The 26,547-nt window shown below is 36.3% G+C and overlaps 1 protein-coding gene across 4 annotated transcripts in view; it reads left to right on the top strand.

Moving 5' to 3' along the window:
- The first annotated feature begins 20,856 nt into the window (after positions 1–20,856).
- The window catches only part of LRFN5 (leucine rich repeat and fibronectin type III domain containing 5), a 265,401-nt gene continuing 259,710 nt past the window's right edge, over positions 20,857–26,547 (top strand). For 3 of the 4 annotated variants that reach the window (XM_079119660.1, XM_079119657.1, XM_079119658.1), the window contains exon 1: positions 20,857–21,942. The gene's annotated coding sequence lies outside the window, so the exon portion shown is untranslated. The remainder of the gene's footprint in view (positions 21,943–26,547) is intronic. The other variant, XM_079119659.1, reaches the window with a different exon arrangement.

Genomic DNA, 26,547 nt, shown 5'->3' with positions numbered 1-26,547 from the left:
GCCCTTCAATTGACGAGTGGATAAAGAAACTGTGGTATATATACACGATGGAATATTACTCAGCCATAAAGAATGACAAAATTATGGCATTTGCAGGCAAATGGATGAAATTGGAGAATATCATGCTAAGTGAGATAAGCCAATCTCAAAAAGACAAGGGACGAATCATATCCCTTATAAGTGGAGGATGACACATAATGGGGGGGAGGGAAGGGTTAGTGTTAGGGTTAGAGTTAGGGTTAGGGAGGGGGGCAAGTATGGAGGAAGAAAGTACTGTATAGAGGGTAAAGAGGGATGGGAGGGGTGGGGGGAAGGGGAAAAAATAACAGAATGAATCAACATTATTGTATGTGGATTTATGATTACACAAATGGTATGCCTTTGCGCCATGTACAGAGAGGCAACATGTATCCCATTTGTTTACAATAAAATAAAATAAAAAAAAAAAAGAAAATAACAGTAGTATTGGTTTTTACATTTCTGTGGAAAAAAATGAAAATTTAGTTTCATTCCCACATGTAATAAAACAATGATAGTGGTTGGGTCAGAGGATTTTATGATTAAAGTAATAATGTATGGCTGTAGAATAAATGTCTATTTTTCCTAGAGGTTGTTTGAATGAAAACTACAATAAGTCAAAACTCTATACTTTGAATTTTTCATTCCTAGTTGTTGCCCTAAAATTTTTAAGGCATACATTCACATTACATACTTATTTCATGTTGGATACTCTTCTGCTTGTTAAAAAAAAAAAAAAATTGCTTCTCTCATCTTCAATGTATAATGGCTACTATTATCTGCATATTACAGATGAAAAAACTCAGAAAAGTTTAACTTCCTGCCCAAATTTATACCCTGAGATGTGGCAGACACAAGAAAGAAAATTTTAGATCTGATTCCAAACCCTGTGATTCTGTGTTTGCAACCACCATCTTATATTGTGTATATCAGGCTTTTAAAATTGTCATCAGTTTTTTCTTTCTCTCATAAACACACACGTACATATGCGTGCATGCATAAACACACACATACACTGAGTTACTGTTTGATGACTAAAAACTTAAAATGGAATATAACAAATTCTCCATATATTTTTTATAGTTTTTATATATTATAGAACTCACTTATTCATAGTCTTCTAAAATTTTTGAGGTTGTACATTCAATACACAATAGATCTATGCCATGTACATTATCACCAAATTTGAGAGATTTTTAAAAAAACATTAACTATAGTTTTTAATGTCTTTAATGCATAAAAGTAAAGTAAAAATATAGCAATGTCAATAGTTTCTAGTAATCTCTTTTATTCTATAAGTTTTAAATTAGGAATCAAGTTTTGTGAGTGGTTGTTATGGTTTGGATAAGAGCTATCCCCTGAAAAGCTCATGTGGCAGAGCAGAATGTTCAGAGATAAAATGATTAGATCAATCCACCTCAGTAGATTGATCATTTGGTATGTAAGCAATTTGAATGGATTTCTGGGTGATAACTAGGCAAGTGGGAATGTGACTGTAGAAAGTAGGTCACTGAGTGTGTGCCTTTGGGGATCCTGTCTTGTCCCTGGTTCCTCATTCTTTTTCTCTCTTTCTCTAATTTCTGGCTGCCATGAGCTGAGCAGTTTTCTTTCACCATGGACTTCATCCATGATGTTCTGCCTCACCTCAGGTCCAGGGTAAAGAAGTCAGCCAACTACAGAACTTATAAAACTAAAATTTTCACTCCTTTAAGTGTTCTTGTTAGGTATTTTGGTCACAGCAACAAAAAGCTAACACATGGCTGATCATCTAGCCTATGAATCTCATGATAGTGACAAGGAAACTAGAGCTTAGAAATATTATATGAACTTTCTCATGCCACAAAGCCAATTGGCAGTAGATTTTGTATAATCTCAATATTCCTAATTGCCAGTTCACTCTTTTATGAATTACCACATCAAATAATGTCATAAATTATAACTACTAATAAAATAGGCATAATTCAATTCTCTATATATGTATTATATTTTAACAGATCAGATGTTCTGGGGGAACTATTATAAGGCTGATTTAATATATAGGTAATGGAAAATTATCTTATTCTATAAAAAATAGACATTTTAGAGGTGATGAACCTTCAAGTAAATTATTTGAATTATCTATTTAGATGTAGTTCAAAAATATCATATATGTATGTGTGTGTATATATATTCAGTGGTGTGTGTGTGTGTGTGTGTGTGTGTGTGTGTATTATATTCAGTGGTTTTCTTTGCATTAACCTGTGATGAAGTGTAAAGTCATTTTTTTTTTCAAACAGAATTGGGTAAATTTGATTTTAGGTGATTACATGAGGGTAATGGATGTGTTAATTAATATTATTACTGTGGTGATCGTTTCAGAATGTATATGTATATCAAATTATTATCACCTTTAATATATGTAGTTTTATTTCTCAATCATACTTCAAGAAAATTTGAGTAGGGAAGCAAATACTCATACTCATGCAGACACACATTAAACTTTGTTTTGCCTGGCCAAAAAATGGATATACTTATGTATATATACATACACATACATACACACACATCACATATACATATATTTGTTTATTATATATTATTGACATCATTATATGAAATTATCCTGCCATTTTAGACTACTAATAGACACCCAGTAAGATAGATCAGGAAAAAAACAGTAGGCCTACATGGAAAGCACCTACCACCAGATATATTTTCTTGTGAATTCAGGGGTGCAGTTGAAACATTTTAACTTGTTAAAGAGCTATATATAATACAAACATGATTATCAGCCACTTCCTGTGACAATGAGAGATCAAGAACTAACATTTCTATCACATTCATAACTATAAGTGACTTCATAGGCATTACCATCAAGAATCTTAGGTTACATAGGCAGATATTATGTTTTTCCTAATGTTTTGAATAATTAAAAAATAAATAACTTTGAGAACTTGTGATTGCTGATAACTAATAATCTTAAGACTATAATTCCTTATGCACATCAGTTTCTGAAACTATAAAACAGATAGACTAACCTCCACTTTCCCTACTCCTAAGCTTTTCCACTAATTCCAAGATAAGGCAGGAAAAAAGTAACTGCATCCTACAAAGGGCTTTTAAAGTTGTTTTTGTAAAGAAACATTCTCTTATGTAAATGTATGATAGTGTTGGCTGTTCATGACTGGGTTTTCAACCTAGTTTGCAATGACTTTAGGTTATAATTTACGTAACATTAATGTTTTTACTCCACTCAACTATCACATTGTAGAATTAAAATTTTAAGACATTCTACTTCTGTTATCCTGACTTGGATTTACTCAAGGTTAAGTTTGTAATTCATTCTTCTTCTCACTTAACCTTAACAGGGATTAAGAGATTTGTCGGATATATCAGGGTTTTAAGCGGAAGCATAACTAAACAATAACAGAGCATTTATTTTAAAGAAACACATTTTCATGCTGTTCTGATACACAAACTTTTTCATGTAAAGCTTAGTAAGTCTTAGTTCAAAAATAGAATATTAATCAATATGTTTTGAGGTTATAGAAATAATTGGTACCCATTTTAAATACATTACTAGCAAATCAAGATTTTACTGCTGTGGTAATTGAAGCACTTTTAAAGACACAATTTCATTAGACTACAACCCCAGTTAAAATGTCATTTACAAAGGCTTGGGTCATCATTTTCACCTCAAATGGTTTAATCAGAGGAAAGTGCTTCAAGGACCAGAACTGGCCAATATTTTCTGTAATACAACAGCTCCCCCATCTTACAGACTTAAGAATATAAATTTGAATTCTTCTTTTACTAAATGATATTAATGACATTCATATTATTTTTAGCTCTTTGTAAAACTCTACTGAATAAGAAAAACCTTACCACAGAGATACACATTCCAAAAGTATCCATTATTTCTTCATGATTTGAGAAAGTGAAAATTCTTACAAAACACAGTAAAGGATGTTTCTGTGACTAATATTTAAATTTCATTTAGTATTCTTAGAAATGGATATGCTAAGCTTTATGAACATGTTCTAGGAAAGTAAGAATTCCATTTATCTGTTTGTACACTTTAAAGTGATGTGTTTCTACTCACAGTATTTTAAAGTTTCTTATATTTTGATCACATAACCCTATTCAGAGATTCTCTTTAAAATTAGTTTGACTCAATACTTAAACATTTATTCTCTACTTGCAGTGTTGAAAAGTAGCTAAAAGTGCTAAATAATTTATTGCAGGTCTCCTTAACAATGATTACACAAGTAATTCAATTAAAAATCTTAGAAGCTATTTATTCAAAACAATTTGGTTGACAGAAATTTTTCCTGTAATTACTGAAAAATTTATTTGCATATATAGAAATTAATATTTCTAAAATTACCTCACAAAGTATATGAATGAAAAGTTCTCACTCTTGAGAGTTTCATTGGCCCTATATACTACTAGTTTTTCAATATTTTTCTGTATGAAACAAATGTCAAATACATGAGACCAGGAGAGAAAAATCTCACCACAGATCATATGATAAAAAAGAATGTATTACAGAAGAGTTATAGGTATCTTTTTATTTTATAATATAGCCACTTAACAGCCTACTAAGTGTAATACAGATTTTTTAAACATTTTTTATTATTTTAGTTAACTGACATTATACTGTATATATTTATGATAATTTGACATATGTATACAAGTGTAATAATCAAATCAGGGCAATTAACATTCCATTTCCTTAAAAATTAATAATTTCTTTAGGTTGGAAGTCTTCAAATCCTTCTCTTCTGGTTCTTCATAAAACATATACTAAATTGTTCTGGACTATAGTAAATAACACTACTATACTGTTGAACACCAGAGCTTATTTTTCCTATCTAACATTCTTGGCACCCATTATCCAGCTTCCTGAGATTTCTCCCACTGCATTTCCCAGCCTCCAGATATCTCTTCTAAGATAAAAACTATTTTAGTTTCCATATATGATATAGGACATACAATATTTGTCTTTCTGCACCTGGTTTATTTCACAGTTCTCTAAAACCTTATATTTTTTGACATTAAATCAAAGACATGGTCCTATTCAGAAAATAATGTTCTTCTCCCTACTCCTGCTACACACATAGAACCACCAAAATTTCTCATGAACATTTGACAGGGAATATGTTGGTCAAAGCTGTTGAATATTTAATGAGAGAACCATGTGAGGACTCTCAGAACCTGGTACTCAGCCATGCGCTGCGACCAGATGAATTCAATTGTGCACATTTCTCCTCATATTTTATTCACTGACCTTATACAATAGCCTGAAAATTGGCCAATATTGGATCATGTCAACCATGAAAATTGTCAAGAGTTTTAAGTAGGGCTACACATCAAAGACTTTTCTCCTCCCTCAAATCCTTGCACCAGCTGGCTGTTAAATATTTTCCAGCACTCTACAACACGTAACACATCAAAACCTATAAAACGTGTTCTAGCACCAAGATTTCCTTTTTGTTGGATACTTTGCAATATATCCCAAATTGCTGAAGTTTTTCCTCCTGGTGATTCTTTGACTCTATAATCCCAGCACAGAAATCTAGTACTTCTATTTTTTAAATAGCTGTAATGTCTAAATTGTTACAGAAATATATTTAATAAATGAGAACTATTATTTTAATATATGAATTCTAACCTGAAAATTTCATGATTTGTTACCCTCTACAGTCAATCATTACCATATAATTGAGTCAATCAGTTCTACTATCTTGTGAACTTAGTTCTCAGAAAGAAGGAAAATTTGAAATTAATGTAATAAGTTACTTAAAGTGATAGCCACTTTCGATGTGAATATACATTTGCAAATTTGCACGGATATTAGAAATTTCTGCATCTGTTAAGCATTTTTCTTAAAATCAACAACTGCTTTAAATGAAAAGCACAAGTACAAAAGAAATAGAGGGTAGAGAAGAAGTGAAGATAAAGAAGAAAAATAAAATTTTGGTTTATTAAAGTACTTTGGAATTCTTATGCTTTCTCATTCAAATATGTAGTGACATAATTGATGAACTTTATAATTTAAATTAAATATATTTTCATTTAAATAAAATTAATACAAACTTTAAAGAAAATTTACATAAAAATGGAATAGTTGTAGTCATCACTTTTAATAATCTTTTTTTAAAGATTTCTTGTAAATATCTAACTAAAAAAAAAAAAAAAAAAAAAAAAAACAGTGTTTCTCCACACATAGGAAGTACACAATAACCAGGAAGACTGAACAAGCTGGTTCCTAAGCTCCAACACAGCATTTCTGGTACAGTCGATCTGGGATGGACCTAAGTATATGCAATTCTAAGATGCTAGCTTAGTACAATTTCTTCTAAGTTCTGACTTTATGAAAGCTAACCACACTGATGCCAACAATCACTCAAATCTTTGAAACAAGAATTGTGCTATTGTCTAGTTAATAAACCTAGGTACCTTTTAGAAGTGCAATTAAAATATTTTGTATGTTATTAACCTCAACTAATTAACACAATAAATGAATAAACACAAAGTTCAGAATTTCTTAAACATCAATTGGATATCTTTTAAAATTCAGTAAGTCAATGTCTGCTTAAGATTTACTATTTCTAATATTATAAATAATTTTCCTAAAATGTTAATTTTTGTCACAAAAGTAATTGTCCTTGGAAAATCAAAGAATTTGTGTACACAGAACAAAATTTGTATCTTTCAAAATTCTAATTAAGTTTGCAATCATTGGTGATAAGTAAAATGAAGATATATTTTAATGGTTTGCTTTGCCTTCTTTTGTTTGTTTTTAAGTTAAATTTTTATGTTGTGTTTGTGATTTGCTTAATTTTTTAAGTATATGAGTTGGCTATTATTTTATGAATTTTCTTCTGCATAGTTTACTATAATATCACAAGACATTTTCATCTCAGAAAGCAGGCATTTAAATATTTTTTACTACATGTCATCATCTTAAATTTAACTTAAAATATCAGTGAGATATACAACAATAACAGTAAATATTTATGGAAGAGCTTAACAAGATATTTCTGTCATTTTTTTGGAAAGAAGTGTCTCTTCTGTCTGGGGTTAATCTCTCACAGATTCCTTTATTAGCTCTTTGGGTACTTTGCTCCAGCAATTTATTAACTCTTGTCTTTGGGTTGCTATAACACGGTGTCGTATAAACATGACACTTCTTTCCCATAGGTCTAGAGGTTAAAAAGTTCAAGATCAAGATGGGTGATGGTTCAGTGTCTGCTGCAAACCCATTTTTCATAGAAGAGATCTTCTCACTGTGTCATCACATGATGGAAGGGGCAACGCAGCTCTTTAAATTCACTTTTATGGATACAAACCCCATTCATGAACTCTCTGCCTTCATGGACCTAATAACCTCCTCAAAGGTCCCACCTCCTAACACTGTCAGTTTAGGAATAGGATTTTTAACCTATGAATTTGTGGGGTGGAGACACAAACATTCAGACCATCACAACTTTCTTCCCTGTATTCTTCTCCTTTGGTTCTCAATGTTTAATTTGAATTTATAATATACACCCTTGGCCTATATTTTTCATTCTACCATTTCTTTTTGACCCACTACAGGAAGGATCTTTCCTCTGCTCTCATTGTTCCACTCAAATTATTCTTGCTAACATCAGAAATGATACTCTTGTTAAAACCTCTTCCCTCACTCCCAAATTGACTAAATGGTACAAATTTTTTTACTGTTCGCCAGTCCATTTCACAAAGTTCTTTCTATTCTTGCATTTCCCAATACAATTCTCTTCAACTCCAAATTAAGATCTACTCCTTTTCAATTTATTTTCATCTCCTTTTCCGTCAATTCCTTGGCCATCCTTAGTGAGATGTTCTCATTCACCAACTCACATTTAAGCCCATGGTCATCTATAAATGAATGTTTTAAAAATTATTTCTGTATCCAAGATTGCTGCTCTGAGTTTAACTTATCTATTCAAATGCCTCCTGACAACCTTTCCTTTATGCTGCAGCCATTTAAAATACACATCTAGAATTTAGTTAATTCTATTCACCTGATGTAGCTTTCTTTCTATAACCATATACTGGCATACTATAGACCTCAATGTGTTCTTTCCCACCTGGATATTCACTTCACAGAAAATTCACCCAAGTGTCTTTTTAGAGTCTGGCTCCATGGTCATTTGTTGAATAGGTAGCTGCTCACTTCTTAAATACAGCTGAGCCAGTTTAATCCTTATCTAGCAGTTGAAACTGGTAAATAGAATATATTATTTCTAGTTGGCCCTGAATTAGGAAGGTTAGATGACACGATCATAGCTGAATCCTGTCCTCTAATGATCAGACAGGAAAGAAAGTTCAAGAGTAAGTTTCAAAAAACAGAAAACAATATAAGAAGAGCTGCAGAAATGTGACACCCTGAAAGGAGTTATCCTAGAAAGAAAAAAAAAAATGCAATTATCTTTCTTCTTCCTAATAACTCCTTCATCTCTTCTGTACATCCTTATCTTGGGTTACTGAAGATAGTCCTGCATAGTTTTGGTAAATTAGGATAGAGACACTTGGAGTCAATCTTGTTTACCTTTAAATGGTCACGTAATTATTCATTAGGTACTATGGACACAGTCTTATCAATTCTAGAACCTGATCCTTTTCTCCAAATCAAATCCATACTCTCATTTCTCATCTAAACCCCAGTAATTTTCCTTTAGGAGTTTTTTTGTTTTATTTTGTTTTTATCTCACTCTCAATCATCCCTTCATGTTTCACACTCATGCAGAAAAATTTCTTCTAAATTAGAAATCCTTTCTTCTTCTTCTTCTGCATAAAGCCATTTAATAACTCACTGCTGATTATCAGACAAAGCAAAACCCCTTAGCAAATATGCAAGCCACCCAATGTCTGGAACCAGTCCTGCCTCACATGATCTTGAGGGTTACTGTCCTATGTCTTTGAATTTGGCTTACATCATACTTGCTGCCTGGCTACCCTTCCTCTACTTCGTTATCTGGTTCATTTCTAATTATTTATCCCACTTGTGGGGGGTTCTCCTGCCACATCCAGCATGGATGAGGGAAAGGGTTTCTGTCAGAGGACAGTGCCAGCTATTGATTAATCACACAAGAGCCAATAATCTTTTCAAATGGATCAGGGTATGACAGATTGAACTATGTCAAGATCTGACCTCTAACAAAATGGAGAAGCCCACTTTCCCTTTATTTATAGTTGCACAGGTAAAGAGGAACCAGGTGGAGCTTTGTCTGTGAGGAACAGGATGTGGTGGAGTTAGGGAAGCCCTTTGCTTACAGAATTAGCATTTCCTCAGGGGTAGGCTACCTCTGCATGGAGTCACATACCCCAGGTTGTCTGCAACAGTCTCTCATGACTGCCAGTTCCTGGGAGTCAGACCTCTGTATCCCATGGCTCAGCCAGGCCTGATTCGACTGAACATAGATGGCTTTCCACACCCACTCAACTGAAGTGACTACTTTTGCTAACTTCCCTGCTTTATCAAATTAACTATTCCCTTTTCTGAAACTATTCTCTTCTCTATTCTATTTCAGATACTTATACAAATGCCTTTCCTTCTTTCCAGAATATGAGCTCACTACAGATGAAAATACTTTATTATTCACGTAGCACAAGTTTGTTTATTATGATCTGCCTGAACTCAAGATGGTATTGGTATAACCTAGGGTAAATCCAGACTTCAGGATTCTCATAATGGGCCTGTGTGGAAAATAATAATCTAACTCACTTCTTCCTCAAGAAAGAACACAATTTTAGAATTGTCATAATTCATACCGTTCTCATTTAAATGTCAAGAAATTTATAAATCGTCTTATTTAAATTAATGATTCTCTTCACAGTACTTGAAATAGTGACACATTTCCTTAGAACCATAATATGCTTTTTCCTACTAAAATTCTATAGATATTTTTAAAACATACTCTTTTTTCCTAAATGTGGGTGGATCCTATGTGCCACAAAGAGAAAACAGAGAAGGAGGTAGCGTAGTCAAGCTGATGCATTTCTTTCCTAGTACTTTTCAAAAAGCACAGAGAAGTTACCTTGCCATCTTTGAGTGTTCTTTTTGTTTTAATTAAAATTAGCCGTTGAAATAGCTGATCTGTAAATTACTTCCTAACTTTATATTTCTGTTCCTAGGAAAATTCAAGTGTTTCTGAATGTGAGTAAATGGAATAATATGTAAAGTAATTATAACTGACCAGCATATGTATTTACATTAATTTTAAAGCTATATTGTTATTTCTTGTGTAAGCATACTTTTTAAAATGATGTTAATCAAACACATATGAAGGCCCTAGAATAGTTAATAGTTAATGTTTACTGCTGTTACTTCAGATATAAGAAAAAAGCACCTGTAAGGCTTACATCTGACTTTAGCAGCCAAGACTGAATAGGGTAATATAGAAATTACACAAACATTAAAGGAGAGAGGTGTTTTTTACGAATCAAAAAAAGCTTAAAAGCAACAAGAGATTAATTTATTATAAAAGTGGACTTTAAACTTTGGGTTAAGAACTACATATATTAATTTCCCCCTTCTTAAACTGAAAATATCACAAAATATTTTGACATAGGGTCTATATACTAAATTAATGATAAATGTCAGATTTCCTATTATGATTTTGAATAAACAGGAATAGAGAAACTAAATGTCAGATTTGATAGAGTAATTATTTATTCAGTTGGATTTAAGCTTAAGAAAATGTTTCATCATCAGTGCATTCTGATGAAGCCTGATACAAAATACTAGTAGAAAGAGAAAATTGAACAAACCATTAATTGTTTTTTTTATCACTTTTGCTAAACATTATGAATTTCTTATTGTCTTTGATTACAGTTTCTTGAAGTCAGGTATTTTGTTTCAACCTTATAGAGGTACTAACTTAGAAGAAACAAAAGTATATTTAAAAAATAAATATGCTACACTGTTTTGAATAATCTCTTCTATATGTATTTCATGTATTTAACCTTATGCCTCTATTCAACATTAAAATAACAAGGGAGAACTGAGATGTTTGAAATCAAAAACTAAATGGTTAAAGCAAATTCAGGTCCATTCTCTCCTGCATTGCAACACTTAGAGATAAGAGAAATAAATATCAAACTTGAAAGGGGGAAAGACAAAAATTAAGACAGGCTCTTCATTTACTACATTTAAAGAGTAAATACATTTAAAGAGTAAAGTTACATTTAAAAAAACTACATTTAAAACTACATTAAAAACTACATTTAGAAAGTAAAGCTCACTTTTATAAATGTGGTCTACACAGAATCTGAGACCTTGAATGCATTTACTAGATCACAACCAAAACTAAAAGCACACTTCAGCACATTGTGGGCAGTGCTGGGATACTCTCCCTTCCAAAACTTAACAATTTGTTTAAATCTAGGGTTTACTCTCTTGGGTGACATTCATTACCCTTGCTTCAATTTGAGCATTTGCTTCTTAGCACACACGAAGGCACAGATGAATTGCACTAAAGCAAAAATAGCAAATGAACCCCATTGGGAGAGATTTTATTTCTGAAAGTCAAAGCAAAACAGAATAAAGAAAGTAACTGTGAGTTTATATATTACAAAAAAATTTTTTCAAGGAAAGTAAACTTAGCTTACAGAGAATAGGAGCTGTGCAAATTGAACATTTTCTATGTGAACATAGCATTACCTTGCACATTTTTAAAAGAAGATTGTTTTCACATTCACATAAACTAGTCTAGCTATGGCCACTTAACACATATTGCTTTTCTTCTTTAACATTTTAAGTTTCAATATAAATTTCAACTGGAACATTTTCTGCAAAGTTTTTCAGAAGCCATTCCTAATTATTCAAAGAAGTGAGTATCTAATTCTTCAATTCCAAGCAGAATCATTCCTAAGTTAGTTGGTGTTGGAAAACAGGTATACCTATGAAAGGTATACTTATGAAAGGTATTCACCTATGAAAGGGTATTTTCTTGCCAAAGGTAGGTCAGAAGTTATAAAACAACATAAGCAGGAAAGAGGAGTGAGTTACTTGCAGTAAAAATATAACACAATAACCATAAATGGGTTCAGGAAGTTGGGAAATCCACCTCATAGCTCACTTGTAATTTTCTAAATGAAAGAGTAAACATAGTACTCCAGAATAAGATAAAGGTTTCCAAAATGAGGTCACCAGGAAAAGAAACTACCTTATTCCAGTTTACTGCCTCAAACAAGTGTCTTTCTCAAAATTAATAAAATTTTATATTTAACATTAAGAGAAAATTCACAGGAAAGACAAATTTAAGATCAAAAGCTACATTTTCATCATTCACCAAACTGAAAGACCCTTCATGTGTTACAAAGATTCATTATATGTGTTTGAAAGTATTTGAATATTTTATACAATTCTTTCTTATAAATCATCCATTTATCCACATCTAAAAGAAATGTCTCTGTGGAATGTAATACAATGCTTTTAGTAACAGAGAATTAGTGTTCAAAGTTAGAAAGAAAACATTTCAAGATACTATATGATAATCATTTATATAGTTCTGAGTCATTATTAACTTATAATTTGCCTTTGTTCTTTGCTTCCTCCTCTTCCTTCTACCCTTCTAGATATTGTGCCCCCATTAGCATGAATGAAAAACAGAGAATAATAAGTTATATTAATGAATGAAGTCACCATCAGGAGGTGCCTAACTCTGAAGCAATTGTTTATAAAAATAAATGAATGAATGAATGAATAAAAAGTAATGCAAATATTTTTACATTTCTGACTATGTTCTTCAGTACAAAAGGAAACCAAAACATTTTTTCCACCAGGAAATGTAGTAAATCCTCAAATTTGTGAAACTGTCATATAATTATAATCAATGCTGACCACATATATTTAAAAACCATAAAGAAAAGACTTCAGCCTCACGTAAATTTTCATAATGATTTATCACGCAACTTAGTTCCAAAATTCTGTTACTAGGAAAGTCAATATAAAATCTCTAATATGTTCTAAATAAAGTCTCTTTGTGGTAATTTTTCAACAGTATACTTTTGGATTTAAAAAAAAAGTTCCAATTTTATAGTAGTACCAGCATGTTAAAATACTCCGAACTAAAAACAAAATAGGGCAATAGTTTTTTAATGTTTTTGGTTTCTCCATACAGAAACAAAAGTGAGTACAGATGGGTAATAGTTTAAATTAATGTTGACAATACACAAATGCACTTTAAAGAAAGTGGAAAATACTACTGCATAGTGATATAATGCAGTAAAAATAAAATATTTGAAAATAATTACTTTTTTAAAGTATAAATGTTATTGAGGATTTTAATAAATTGGTGGGCAAGCTATTTAAAATACATATTTTATAATATTTCTATTATCACTTCATGTAACCCAACTTTGTTTTCAAAATACTCCTTAATTTTTGTAACAGTTAATATGATCCATTCTTTTTGTTTTTTCTTCCTGTCCTATGAGTTCTAACTTCCTCAATAATGGTCAGGATACATTATTTACAATTAATTATCTAAAAGACAAAAACAAGTAGAATAATAAATTCTTTTAAGGACAGATTTCTTTAAAGGGCACATATTTAAGGCACTGGTACAAATCTTCCAGAAAGTATTTTGAGGATGAATGATATCTAAGAGGTATCATTAATGATAACAGAGAGCAACTTGGGTTTTCAAAATTTTGCTAAGCAATGTCTCACCAAAATTATGCAATATTTAATATGGAGGAAAATAAAAAGTAGAATTTTTTAGGTATTTTAGGTATTTTTATCTGAGGATTTTTATCTCACTTTTATGAACATATTTTCTTGATTAAAAATAGATTATTTTAACAGACTGGATTATTTGTGATGTACTTTCAGTGGAATTAGTTATTCATTGCATGATTTGAAATAAACTGTGTCTACTGGCTAGCTAACATAAACAAAGTCATTATTACCTCTCAAGCCACCCCAAATCTATGTATTCTAATTTCCACTTTATACATGCAAAAACCTAAGGATTCAGGCACAGAATAAATAATTGCAGAATAAATAATTTCTACAGGTAATGCCATTATCCTCAGAATCAGAATTGTTTTATATTAAAGGTGTTTTATTTTAAAGCACAATTGAATAACACCCTGTGCTATGCTCTGTACTGCAGTAAGGACTTTGTTCAGGCATTTCACAGGTTAATTCTCAAGGCAGTTGGAATGAGCATAGGAAGAACAAACCAGAAGTTAAGAGCTTCTGCGATGAACAAGGGAATAGCTCCAGAAGTCTCACAAAAGAAGATGCCTAGGCTTAATAACAAATTGTAGTGGGTGAAACCAAAGCAGGAAAACAATGCAACAATGTGCCTGTTGATCTAGGAACCACTACCAGATGATGAGCTCCATTGACAGGGACAGAGGCTCAGAAAAGGATGATCATCTTCTTTTCTAGAACCTAGTGCAGAACATGGGCTAAAACGAGGTGTTCAGTGAATTTCCATGACATGAACAAAACTGCACAGAGAGAGAAAAAAAAAGTCCATTGTGTGGAGAAAGAAGCTCATTGGTAAATAGTCGCAGCAGAAGGATTCTCATTCATGAAAATCATGGTCATGGTCACTGAGAAATAAACCCCAAGGTACTGTAACCCCAAGCTACCCTGATGGCTGCAGTTAGTTAAGGAACCAGGAAGACCCTGTATGTAAAATAGGAGTAAAGGAATCAACATTAACTCAGTCATCTCTCTAAGGAGGCTGTGACAGAAAGGGGAAAAGAACCAGTGAAGACTATGTGGTAAACTACCTAGTCATTCCTTAGGAATTAGTGTTTTTTAAAAAAAAAAAAATGTTCTGAAAGAAATGATCTGTTTTCATATTGATAAAACTTATCAAGCAGCATTTATTTTAATGAAAGTGCATTTTAAATCAAATAAATTAAAATCAATTGTTCTAAGTCTATGGGGGAACTCTGTAAGAGAGCCCAAAGCTGGAATCTGGACAACACGAGGTGAGGGTGCCACATTACTGTCCCCTTGTGGTCACCTGTCTGAAATTCAGGGCAGATTGGGGAGGTGAAAGAACTGCAGAAAACTGAACCTGTAAAAATAAAGTTAAAAAAAGCCAGAAATTTTGTTATAATAGTGCACCATCGAGCTTTCAATGGAAATATGTTAAAGAAAGACTTTCAAACAGATTATTATTTCTAACATGATTTGTTGTGCTTATCAGCACTCATAAGTCAAGCCATAATAACAGTAATTTGGACTTGGTTTTGATACTGGAGATTGAACCCAGGAGCATTTTTCCATTTAGCCAGATCCCCAGACCTTTTTATTTTTTATTTTGAGACAGAGTTACTAAGTTACTAAGGGCCTTGCTAAACTGCTGAGGCTGGCTTTGAACTTGGAATCCTCCTGCCTCAATCCCTAGTTGTTGGGATTGTAGACATATGCCACCACGCCTAGCAAGAATTTTTGTTTTTAAGATATTTATTTCATGACAGCCTTGATTTTAGAATAAAGGTTCAAGAGCAAGTGGAAATTTTTTTGCAACAATATGTATATGTACATTCACATTTGAAAAAAGTTCTTAAGTTAAAAAGTAGGTTTGAATAAGTAATATTTAATAGTATCAAATATTATATAAAACAGCAAGGAAAGTAAAAAGAGTACTGTACTTAATATTCAATTAAGTAGGCAAAATTAAGAATGACTGAAGCAATCCTACTTTTGATATATATTAATTACTACATTATACTGCACTGAAAACTCTACTTTTTTTTTTTAATTTAGAAATTAAGTTGGTTTCATATTTTGGAGATGGATTAGTCACTCACATTTTAGTTCAATTTAGTCTGATAAGTTTAGTTAAATCCATCTACTATGACAAATTGGGGATTTTGATGAAAAGAAATCACATTCTTCTCAGGGTTCAATATTCCTATAAACAATGATGTGCTTTGAGAACTTTTGGTATCTAATCAGGAGTACCAAATATGCAAATTAGATGCAAGGGTATAAGCAAATAAACAACAACAAAAAAGGATGGTTTCAAAAGATAAAATTTACTTCTACATGCAATGTTAAGAATCGTCCTTTCTGTCTGGCAATGTTTATGTCTAAAATACTCTTTATTGAACTTTCTGAAACAAAGTCCTTGTCTATGGTGTGCTCTTTAAAAACACTGTGTTTCAAAACTTGAGGCTGAAAGTGAATTATTCTTAGTAATGAACAAACTAATTCCATCTAGTAATTTATTGGTTCTCAGACTAGTTCCGGTTTTCAGTAAGACACTGATATCTTAATATACACCATTATCCTGATCCATAAAGATTGATGTAAAAAAGACATAGGAAGAAAGTAAATGTGTTTCACAAGAATCAAGTAAAAACTCAACAAACAAAGAGAATATATATTCTGTATCTCAAAGGCATGTATTAATTAATAAATTGGATTAATGTTTTTGGTCTTTGCAGATAAATGAGAAGCACATTTACTTATGTATGAGAGATGAACCAATCTTCAACTTTGTTGTGAGGTCAGTTGAACCAAGTTTTTGGTATGATCCAGTTGCCAAAATAAACTGTATTCACAGACTTCATGGTTAGGCATATCAAAAACATGCTCTTAAGCAGACCTCTTCTAACATTTCAAAATTACATAGGACACAACTATGATCGTAAAGAAAACATCAAAGTTTGGATTTCATTTAACTCATTTTTTAAAAATGTTATTCCTTCTTTTCAGAATCTTATACTTCCTCACATTTTCCAGTTCTGAATTAACAGAGGACAACAAATTAGTAAAAAGAATCAGATGCAATATATCTGGAGGTACTTACAATTTAAAATAAACTTCTTAAAATATACATGAAATGAAAGAATAAATTAAAGTGATATCATTTTTCAATCCACATAAATAAGAAAATCTATGAGATATGTTACTACCAACTCCAATTTAAATAATACCTTAGAAGAAATTCTAATGCGAAATAAGAATACAAAATAATTATATCTTTCAATTTTCATTATTTTAACTTTAAAACATTCACATTTCCAGTTATTGTCTCAAATTATATATATTTTTTCAAATCCTGGATTTTCCAGGCAAAATAGAAGTCCAACATTTATAGTCTTCAATTTTTAAGAAAATGATCTGGTAGAGAAGGGAAGGGAAGGTGACATTGTTTTGAAAATGACTTGTCATAAACTGAATTTAGGAACAAATTATCAAAGTCAGAAAAGATATTCTTGAGGAAACAAGCCAAACTAAGTTATTTATTGGAAAAAAAAAATTAGTTATCTTTACATGTCCATGTGTAGAAGAACTCTTTTCTACAAGAAATTGTTTAAACTCTTAAAAGTATACCAACTTCAGAGTTGGCTATTACCAAGGATAATTACATCAGCAAACTAAAAATTGGTCTTGCTAACCAGTTTTCAGAGACTCACTGCAAGGAGCTGGGTAATAAAAAGAAAGGAACCCACAGCACTGGCTTCCTTTGGGAAAGAGGATTGTAACCTGCCTTCACAGTTTTGTCACTTTCTAAAGACAATCCCACCACACAAAGCTGTCTTCTTCCTCTATTTTTGCAAATTCTAATCAGCTTGTGTAGGAGGGAAAAGAACTAACACTATCTGGAAGGTGAAAAGTACCAGACTTTTGAACAAACTGCTTTCTAGAAAAGGCATGAAATGGGAAGATTAGAGAAAAGTGTTTTCAATGTAATGCTTACTGTGCAGGAAGGCTACAATAAACAAGAAATTTCTGTAAGCCTGGTAGGGCTTGCAACATGAAAGAACACTGAAAAGTTATGCAGTGTTACTCCTCACATTAATGAAATATTGATTTCATCTTTCTAAAACAGACCACCCTTCCCCCTCCCACAGTCTTAATTAAAAGCACCTCAGTACCATAATTGAACTTTGTCCTGTGCCCAACTCTCAACTTCTCCCACTTGGCTAAGCATGCCCCCTCCTCACCTCGGGCAAGGCACTAGAAAATAAAAACGAAAACAAACAAGATAGAGGGGGAGAAAAAAGAAAGAAAAAGAAAAAAAAAAAAAAAAAAACAAGGAAAATGGAAAGCAAAATTACTCAGCAAAGAATGCAAGGTCTTTGAATTTTTGATTTAGTATTTACGTTGGACCCCAGAGGGACCTACAAAACCTTTATCCTAGACTTTTAGCGGCTCCTATCAGCTCAGCGGGAAAGAATGTCAAGTGGGACAATCCTGAAGGAAAAGGAGTCACCCCCGCATCCTAAAGTACTTGGAAGTGCTCACTTGGATCTGTCAGTAGTCCGGGCTAGTGCAACTCCACCGCCCTCCAGTGAAGTCCCCAAAGCTGCCAAGTTTAAAGTGAAGCAAGGATGGAAGCACTTTTTCGCCCAGTACCTCCGAAAGTCTGTAGCCTCATTTCGCTGCAGATACTCGCCGTGGACTTCTCGGAAACCTCAATTATCCGCTTCGGGGAACAGAAACCACAGGGAAAGCGTTGATGATTTTAGTGGAGACTCTCCTGGACTTTAGTGGTGTACGCTGGTATATTTGTTCGCTGTGTCCCTTTGGTTTATTTGTGTGGGATCTTACTGCTTAGTTCTCTGATGCGCAATTTGTCACTCCAGATCCTGAACTCGGATCCCGCGCGGAATACACTCCTGCGGAGATCCCTGGAAGCCGGAACCCCACGCCCGTCGCTGACTTGGATGGAGGCTGAGTGGCGGGAACCCCATTCTAGCCTTGCTCCTCCGAAACAAAGCAGCCCAAGGCGTGCGCGGATGCCTAAACCCAGGATTGGACCGGGAGCCAGGGGCGGGGGCGTGGGGTGGGGGTTGTCGAGGGGGACGGAGAGGGAAACAGAGGAGAGAAAGGAGGATGTGCCGGCAGTTTCCACCTAAAGCACTCCACTTTGGGGGTTCTTCTCGGAAAGAGGCGGCTGTGTAGGTCTGGATTACGTGTGGGTGCCCGTGCGCGCTCGTGGGGTGAGCCCGTGGATGTGAATGAGTGTGTGCGCACTTGTGCACCCGCAGGACAACAGTAAAGCTTGGCAGAGCTCTTTTGGTAGCGAAATTCGAGCGTGCCCAACCCAAAAGGCTACCAGAACGTGCCTTCACCAAGTAGGCTAGGAAGAGCTACTTCCTTATTAGCCACCTTCCCCTTTATACTCCCAACTCTGTTCCCTTTGGTTCCAGACTGGTGTCTGAGCCGGTCAGGTACAGAGCTGAGAGGAGTGATGTGTTCAGAGGCCAAAGATCACGAAATGGTGAATCCCTTAAGGAAAAATATAGGGTTCCAACGCTCCAACTAAAAGGAACAGTGTGATTTCACTAGGGGGTTCCTAGAAGGAAGTATTTTCTTTACTTACGGCTTTGGGGACTGGAGAGCACATGAAGGCAAGAATAACAGGGGGAAATGCCGCCAATCGTGCAAGAGTCTAGAGTAAAACCAGGCGAGGACCCGGGCCCTCCCTACCCGGAAAGGCCCTCTCTAGCCTCTTCTCCCGCCACACCTCTTTTCTGCTTTATACCCTTCTCGGGTGCTGGCGACCTTATTGGCCAGGCTTTGCTTATGAAAACTATCGGGCTCCCTTTCAGCTTGACATACTAAAATGTAGTCAACTGCAGCACTCCTTAATGTCTGATGCTGAGCTGATTTTCAAATATAAATGTTCTTTTCAGAATCTGCTCCCATCTGATTAGTAAGCAAACCACCCACCTACAACCAAGGGGACACTGGAAGATCGCCTCAGATGACTGAGACCACAAATCAGTAGCTCTCCATCTCAGATTTTCCTGGAGGAAAATCCATAAGCAGCCACAGCCTGACCCGTTGACACTTCTTTATTCCATAACCATGGGGCAGTGGGGGGATCAGCAAACTCCATTTTTCATAAGAGGCTGGTGACGCCCCTGGAAGTTCGCTTTTATCTTTCAGGGTTTCCAACGCTTCCCCTCCCCCTGCCTGCAACGCCCCCGCGCCTCCTCTGCTTGGGGATTTGCCGGCGCTCCGCGGGCCCTCTCTGCGCGCTGGTGGTAAATCGGTTCGAAACGCATCGGGCTGCTAGGCGCTTAAGCTGAGAGCCGCTCGAAGGCCCCGGCTAGGGTGTTGTCTGACTCTCCGGGTCTGGGCAGTGCGGCCGCTCCCGTCACTGCAGCGAGGGCCGGGCTCACGGCCGCGCGCCTGCCGCCGCCACCGCCGCCGCCGCAGCCGCCGCCGCCGCCGCCGCCGCCGCCGCCTCCATGCTGCAGCACAGGGCGCAGTTCCTCCAGGCCTGGCGGCCGCTGTTACCCAAACAAGCCACAGTGGAGAGCGGGTCCCTTGGACCTGCCGGGGCTGCGGCTGCAACCCTGGTCCACAGCTGCCGGTCTCGCGCCTGAGCTGCGGACTCACCTCCAGCGCCTTGGCCAACGGGCGGGGCGCCGGTGCCGCTTGTACAGCGGCGCGCAGGGAGGCGGTGAGCGTGTGCATAGCTGCCCGAACCAAGGACTGAATGTGTGTGCGTGCAGACGTGTGTGCGTGTGTTTGCGCGTTTTTCCTTCTTCCCCCGAGGATGTGAATGGCTTCGCAGCTGGCTGCTCCCTTAGGATTCTTGACTTTGGGGAGCTCTGGGCTGTGAGCACAACCCACCCATATAATCCATTTTTTACGGTCGGTTATAGCAGGAAAAGAAAAAAAAAATAAATAAAAAGCGCGCAACTGGACGGGGGTGGGGCAGACCAAGGAAACCTTCTGGAAAAACACGTACACGCGAGAGAGGAAGAACTGAAGGACCCGAGAAGACTTTCAAAGCCTCCCTGCTGGCCCTCCCGTTTTCCGGCGAGATCCTGGACAATTTTTTTTTTTTTTTTTTTTTTTTTTTTTTTTTTTTTTTTTTTTTTTTTAGCCTTTAGAGTCATCTTGGCATCTCTCTAGTGTTTTGTAAGCCGCTTTCCAGTTAGCTGCGTGTGCGTGTGCGTGTGTGTGTGCGCGTGTGTATGTGCGCGCGCCTATCTCATGCATTTGACTGTCTTTTATCCGACTGCCCAGAAGCAAATGTGTTAACTCGGTGATGCCCCTCCATGCCCGGGTTCTTGCAGAGCGCAGAAGACGTCCAGACCCATTTTCCTGGCTGGATTCGGAGCGGCTGCTGGGTTGTAGAGCCAGGTGTGTGGATCACTTTACCCAGAGGCTTGGCAAGCGGCAGTATTAACCAGCTTCCAGGTACATCACAAGGTCAAGAGAGGGTCTTGCAGCTGTCTTGTTTCGGTGCATCTAGACTTTCCTGTGTTAGCCAGAAGGATATGTACGTTTCGGTCCACAGCATTTGAAGCCAAAAGTTCAGCCCTCCAAGCTGGTTTACTATACAAACAAGGTAATGAGGATTGCTTTTAAAACTGCTTAACAAAATCCCGGACTCGTCCACAGCCCTTTCCAGGCTCCCTCCTCCCCACCAAAATGTCACCAGCTCCTGAATTACAAGGAATTGGTCTGGAGAAGAACTTGAAGGAAACGTGATCAAAGGGCTATGAGAAAACGAGAACGCTGTCTTTGCTGTCTGGTGGGTTTCGAAGCTGATCTTGAGAAGGACCAGTTTCCTCCTTGTTTCTCCCTCTCCGTGCGGTGTTGGGTGTGCGAGAACAAGTGTGAGTGCGCGCGCTCCCGAATACGAGTGTGTGAGTGTGTGTGAGAGTGTTTCTGTGTGTGCGTGCACAGCCGCCCTGCCTCTGCCCGCTCCCCGGGCGCGGAGCCGCGGGTTTCATGGGGCGATCCGCGCGGATCCCCCACCCAGCACGACCTGCGGGCAGCGGCGGCAGTGGCTTGAGCCACCTCTCGGACTCCCTAGGATGCGGGTGCTGAGCTATGGCAAAAGGCAGCGAAGTGAGGAGCAAGATCCACGTAAGACTGTGAAAGCCACCTGGAGCCACCTTGTCGGGATTGTACCTGCGGGCAGAAAGTCCTCTTATGACCGCCTTTCCCCCTAGAGGCACCAGGTAACAAGCAAACCGCTAACCGCCTCACCCAGTTTCCTTCTGCTCTTGTTTCTAGTGTCTTATCTGCATTGCAGGCTACTTTACTTATTAATGTTTTGAAAATCATTAGGAAAGGCTGCGTATCCAAGGGCGCCTGCTCTATGATGTGGTAATACAATTTCTGGTGGTTGGAACATAAATCTATACCTGAGCACTTAATCTGATAGTGAAAGCTAAGGGAATATGGATAGCTCCACCCTAAGGATATTTTCTGAGAACTAGGCATGTTGAACCTGTCTGAAGATACCAGGGATTAAAATTTCGTGTTTCCTTCAGGCTATGGTTGCCACGGACCATTTGGTATCCAACCCTTCCCACATTGTGGAGTGTGAAAGGGTGTTTGGGTTTCCACCCATCATTTCAGCTAAAGACTTTTTTTTTTTTTTTTTTTTTTTTTTTACCCTTTTCTACCTCTGGTTGTTTTCCTTTCCTTGTTGTACACAGGCTCGCCAGATCCTTTTAGTAGTTGTAAATTACACATCTGGGGACTTTGATCCGAAATGGAGTTTTCTTGAAACTTGCTTTGCATGGGAAGGGAATTCATTGTCATGGGTGTGTGTTGAGATATGGTGCTTGCTTAACTGCCGGGATTCGCTTTTATGTAGCAGAATAAATCCATGAAATAAGTCATTTTTATATCTAGGAAAATGAGGCTAAAATCATAACCACCACTCAGCACCATCCCCAGCTGCATTATTTCAGTTGTGTCCGCGTGTTTGTTTTTGTATAGGTGTTTTGGAAATTCTTTCCAGTGTCTTGACTTACAAGGAGCAGGTGGATTTGACACTGCCTAATTAACATATTGGGTCTAATGTGTTAAAATGGAAATACGTGGCTGACTGAGACATAACAAATTTAGTTAACTCCCAAAGCCCCTTACCCTTGGACCCTATTTCTCTCATTTCCTTTCCCCATCTCCTCTACTTCTGTCCCCTACAGAAAATTTCACTCCCTTCTCCAGGGCATTAGAATTAACAAGATAGAGCACTTCCAAAGTAGTCTCATCAATGTTTTATTCCATAGCGAAGATGGTCTGAATAATTCAGCTAAGGAGTGCTCATTTGTCTCCCGCTTTCGCGAGCTGCCTGCTAAGCTGCACTCAGAGGAGGTCTGGCCCGACGGACCTGGAGGGGCCCTGCTCCAGGAGGCAGTGATTGGGGTTGCTCTGGGGGGTTTTCTTTGCTAAAGCCATTTAGAACGTGTAGAGGTGCTGCTTGATTTTCCTCCATTCTTTGCGTTTCTATAGATATCCATATGATGGCATTTGCAGACTACGATCTGGCCCATAGCTGATCTAGTTGTCTCTGCGCGCTGAAGTCCCCAACTCCTTCTCTGGAGTCTGGGATAGGCTGCTGCTGCAGCCCTCACAGGCTGGTGGTGCTACAAGGCCATGTATGCAGCGGGCTTTGGGGGCTGGGCTCTGCCACTGCAGCTGCCGGGTCGGCTTTGACACTTTCTTGGGGCGGGGCGGGAGAGCTCTGAGTGCCCCTGGCAGGCAGCAGGCACATCAGCGCTGAGGTGGCTGCCTGAATGTGGGAGAAGGGAGTGAGGAGAGGTTCCAGGAGGGCGGTGGTGTCCAACTGGGTACACCTGCAAAATTCCCCACCGCCAGTATGAATACTTCTCACCGCCAGTATGAATATTCACCAAATAGAATGAATGCTAGCTACAAAAATTTCTTGATACTCAAACACTGCATGATTTATCAGGATTAAAAACCAGAATCTAAGTGTGTATTTCCTAGATTTCCACTTGTTTCTTCTTTCTCCTCCCCTTTTGTGTTCTCCTTGATTTAATCAGGTCTTTTATATCCTTGTTTTACCTTCAGTTGGAGCACTACTTTAAAATCAACTAATCTATTCTCCCCCATCCCATACTCAATAAACAGAAGGAATTGAGGGCCACTCTTCATACAGGCTTGGTGTGTGACACTGAATACAGAGGGTACCTGCACTTAACAAGAACAGCAGGTCTACACTCCACCCTTGAGGACTCAAGGAAAAAAAAAATGGTATTGCCTGCATTAGGGGGAAAAAAAAAAAAAAAGAGTGTAGGTAAGCTAAATAAACTAAAAATAACTAGGGATTTGGGAGGAACTGGGAGTAGATATTCACCCTCTATTCTTCATTTTATTTTCTCTTTTAGCTAATAGCTGTGTAATTCTTCTATTACTCAGAAAATTTTAGACAGAAGGCTGACTCGTGTGTGCTAAACCATCTGACAAGGACATGTCTTTGTCCCTTAAATTTTCCTAGAGTATTATTGCACTAGAAATGAAACCATACTCATAATATTTGTTAGCAAATAAATAATGTCTATCTAAAGGGTAACTAAAACTAAAGGAATGCTGGTGAAGAATATGTGTACTTAGAAAATGAGGTGTTTTCCCTATATCTCCTTCATTTCACTTCCTTTTGGCCTTTTTTTCCACCAAGAATTCAATCTTTTGCAAGTTTGTTCTGGTCTTTATGTACTCATCCATCGGGATGGAAAAACAAATACATTAAACTTGATGTTGAATGTTCAGAAGACTAAATATAGTTTTTGTTGTGATTCAAACTTAAAATTCATTCCTTGATGTAGATTGGACTTAGGTTAAATGTCATAACCAAACAGAGCAGAGGGTTTCACTTATAGAAGTTCCCCCAAAATAAAAATAAATAGATAAATAAATAAATAAATAAATAAATAAATAAATAAAAATGGAGATTTCTACCACTCTTTCCTTCTCCCTTGTGTAGAAGCAAGCCAGTTTGGAGATTTGAATCTATTTGCCTTGTTAAGCATTATCTATACACAGAATGGGCCTGGCTCACTGATGGGTTAAGACTGTCAGGAATTGATGAGGGATTTCCCAGCAAATGCTTTCTCCCTGTAAGCCCTCTTTTGGGCACTATTAAGAGGGAAAAAACAATAGGAAAGTCAGGACACTCATGGGAACAGAAATGGGCAGATAATCAGGTGCAAGTTTTCACTTTATTCCTATCCCTAGAAGATTTCTTTTAGTCATTTTTTCCTTTCTCTTTTTAAGAAAAGAATGACCTTGAGCAATACTAATATTCTATGCTTCACAGACCCCTTTTCCTTCATAAATATATAATGGTATATGCATTCAGTTTTGAAATATGACGTTCCTGTGCTGGTTCATTTGGGGAGGAGTTCATCAAGGTATATATCTGGTACCAGCCAGAAGTAATTTCTTTCCTTTTACTCAAGAAGGATAGCAGGAGCTATAGTCATCTGAGGGATAATTGCCCCACCCTTATTCCCTCTCCAATTATTTTTGTCTTTTCTACCATTAATGGATTCTTGGCAGTAAAGCAGTCTGGTTATGACACTGGTGTTTAAATGTCCATCATATGTTAAATCTACCTTTTATATTCCTGAATGAGCATCATTTGCCTGTGTTCATTTAAGCTAGAGCTGTTTCCTCTTGCTGCTTGAAACACTTTTGGCTTGGTAGTTTTGCTGAGTTTTCTTGCTGGTGAAATTAGGATCTTGCTTTCTGTTAATATTGTTGCTGTGTCCTTAGGTGGTTAGGGTGAGATATTTGCAACTTGTAACAGTGTTTATGCAGGTATGTGAAATTACTATGTAACAACGACTCAGTTATTTAGGAAGAAATTTATAGTAAATAACATTGATAGTATTTTTGCCCATGTTGCAATAAGAAGTTAGAAAGTTATTTGAAACATTCTAAAAGTGGTAAGTAACTTACATGATAATATTGTTCCAATTATTTTATTCTGTTTATTTATGAATGGAAACTATTGATACCACATTTCAGATTTTTCATATAATCAGTTCTAAGTTTTATGTTTCATTGTAAAGTAAAGATACAAATTTAGGCCTCATTGGTGTGTGACTCCCTAGAATACATGACTAATGGGTGAATTTGCTAAATCATTCCAGTGATACACGTGTTCATAGTTCTGCCTTGTTCAATAAACCTTGAGAATGAATCTACTTATTCTGCTTCTAAAGCTCACATTTTTATTCCTATGGCATCCTTCAATCATTGAGGACTATTTAGACCCAAGGCAGTATAATTTGTCCATTACATGGTGTGCGCATGGTGAAATTATGTTTATAATTATTGAGCTATTCTGGTTAGAGGTGAACCATCTTTATTATGCTCTATCACCATAAATTGTATGATATTATGAAACCCCTAGTAAGTGTAACAGAAGATAGAAGAATTTAATTCAGAGATAGTTAATGCTACTTTTAAGTTTTTATATCATCGTGTTCTAATAGATACTGTTCTGACAGAAGAATGCTTTTCACTGAACTATATCATAATTTAACAGTAATTATGAAGATGGTTAACAAGTGATAGAAAATTACAATGGAATTACATGGTTATATAAATGCACTATCATTTTACTGATATAAAGTACATGAAAAGACTATTATTTAAACCACAACCATATTTGTAGTGTTTCTCAGAAATTATCTTTGATAGCTATTATTCGTTAAGTCACATGGCTACATTGGAGGAAAATGCCAATTGACCATTTTGAGGGTTTTATATATTCTTACAAAAGAAATCTATCACATCTTAAA

Source organism: Sciurus vulgaris (assembly GCF_902686455.1).
Source record: "Sciurus vulgaris genome assembly, chromosome: 2".
In the NCBI taxonomy this organism is placed as follows: domain Eukaryota; kingdom Metazoa; phylum Chordata; class Mammalia; order Rodentia; family Sciuridae; genus Sciurus; species Sciurus vulgaris.
This window is presented reverse-complemented; position numbering and strand designations above follow the sequence as displayed.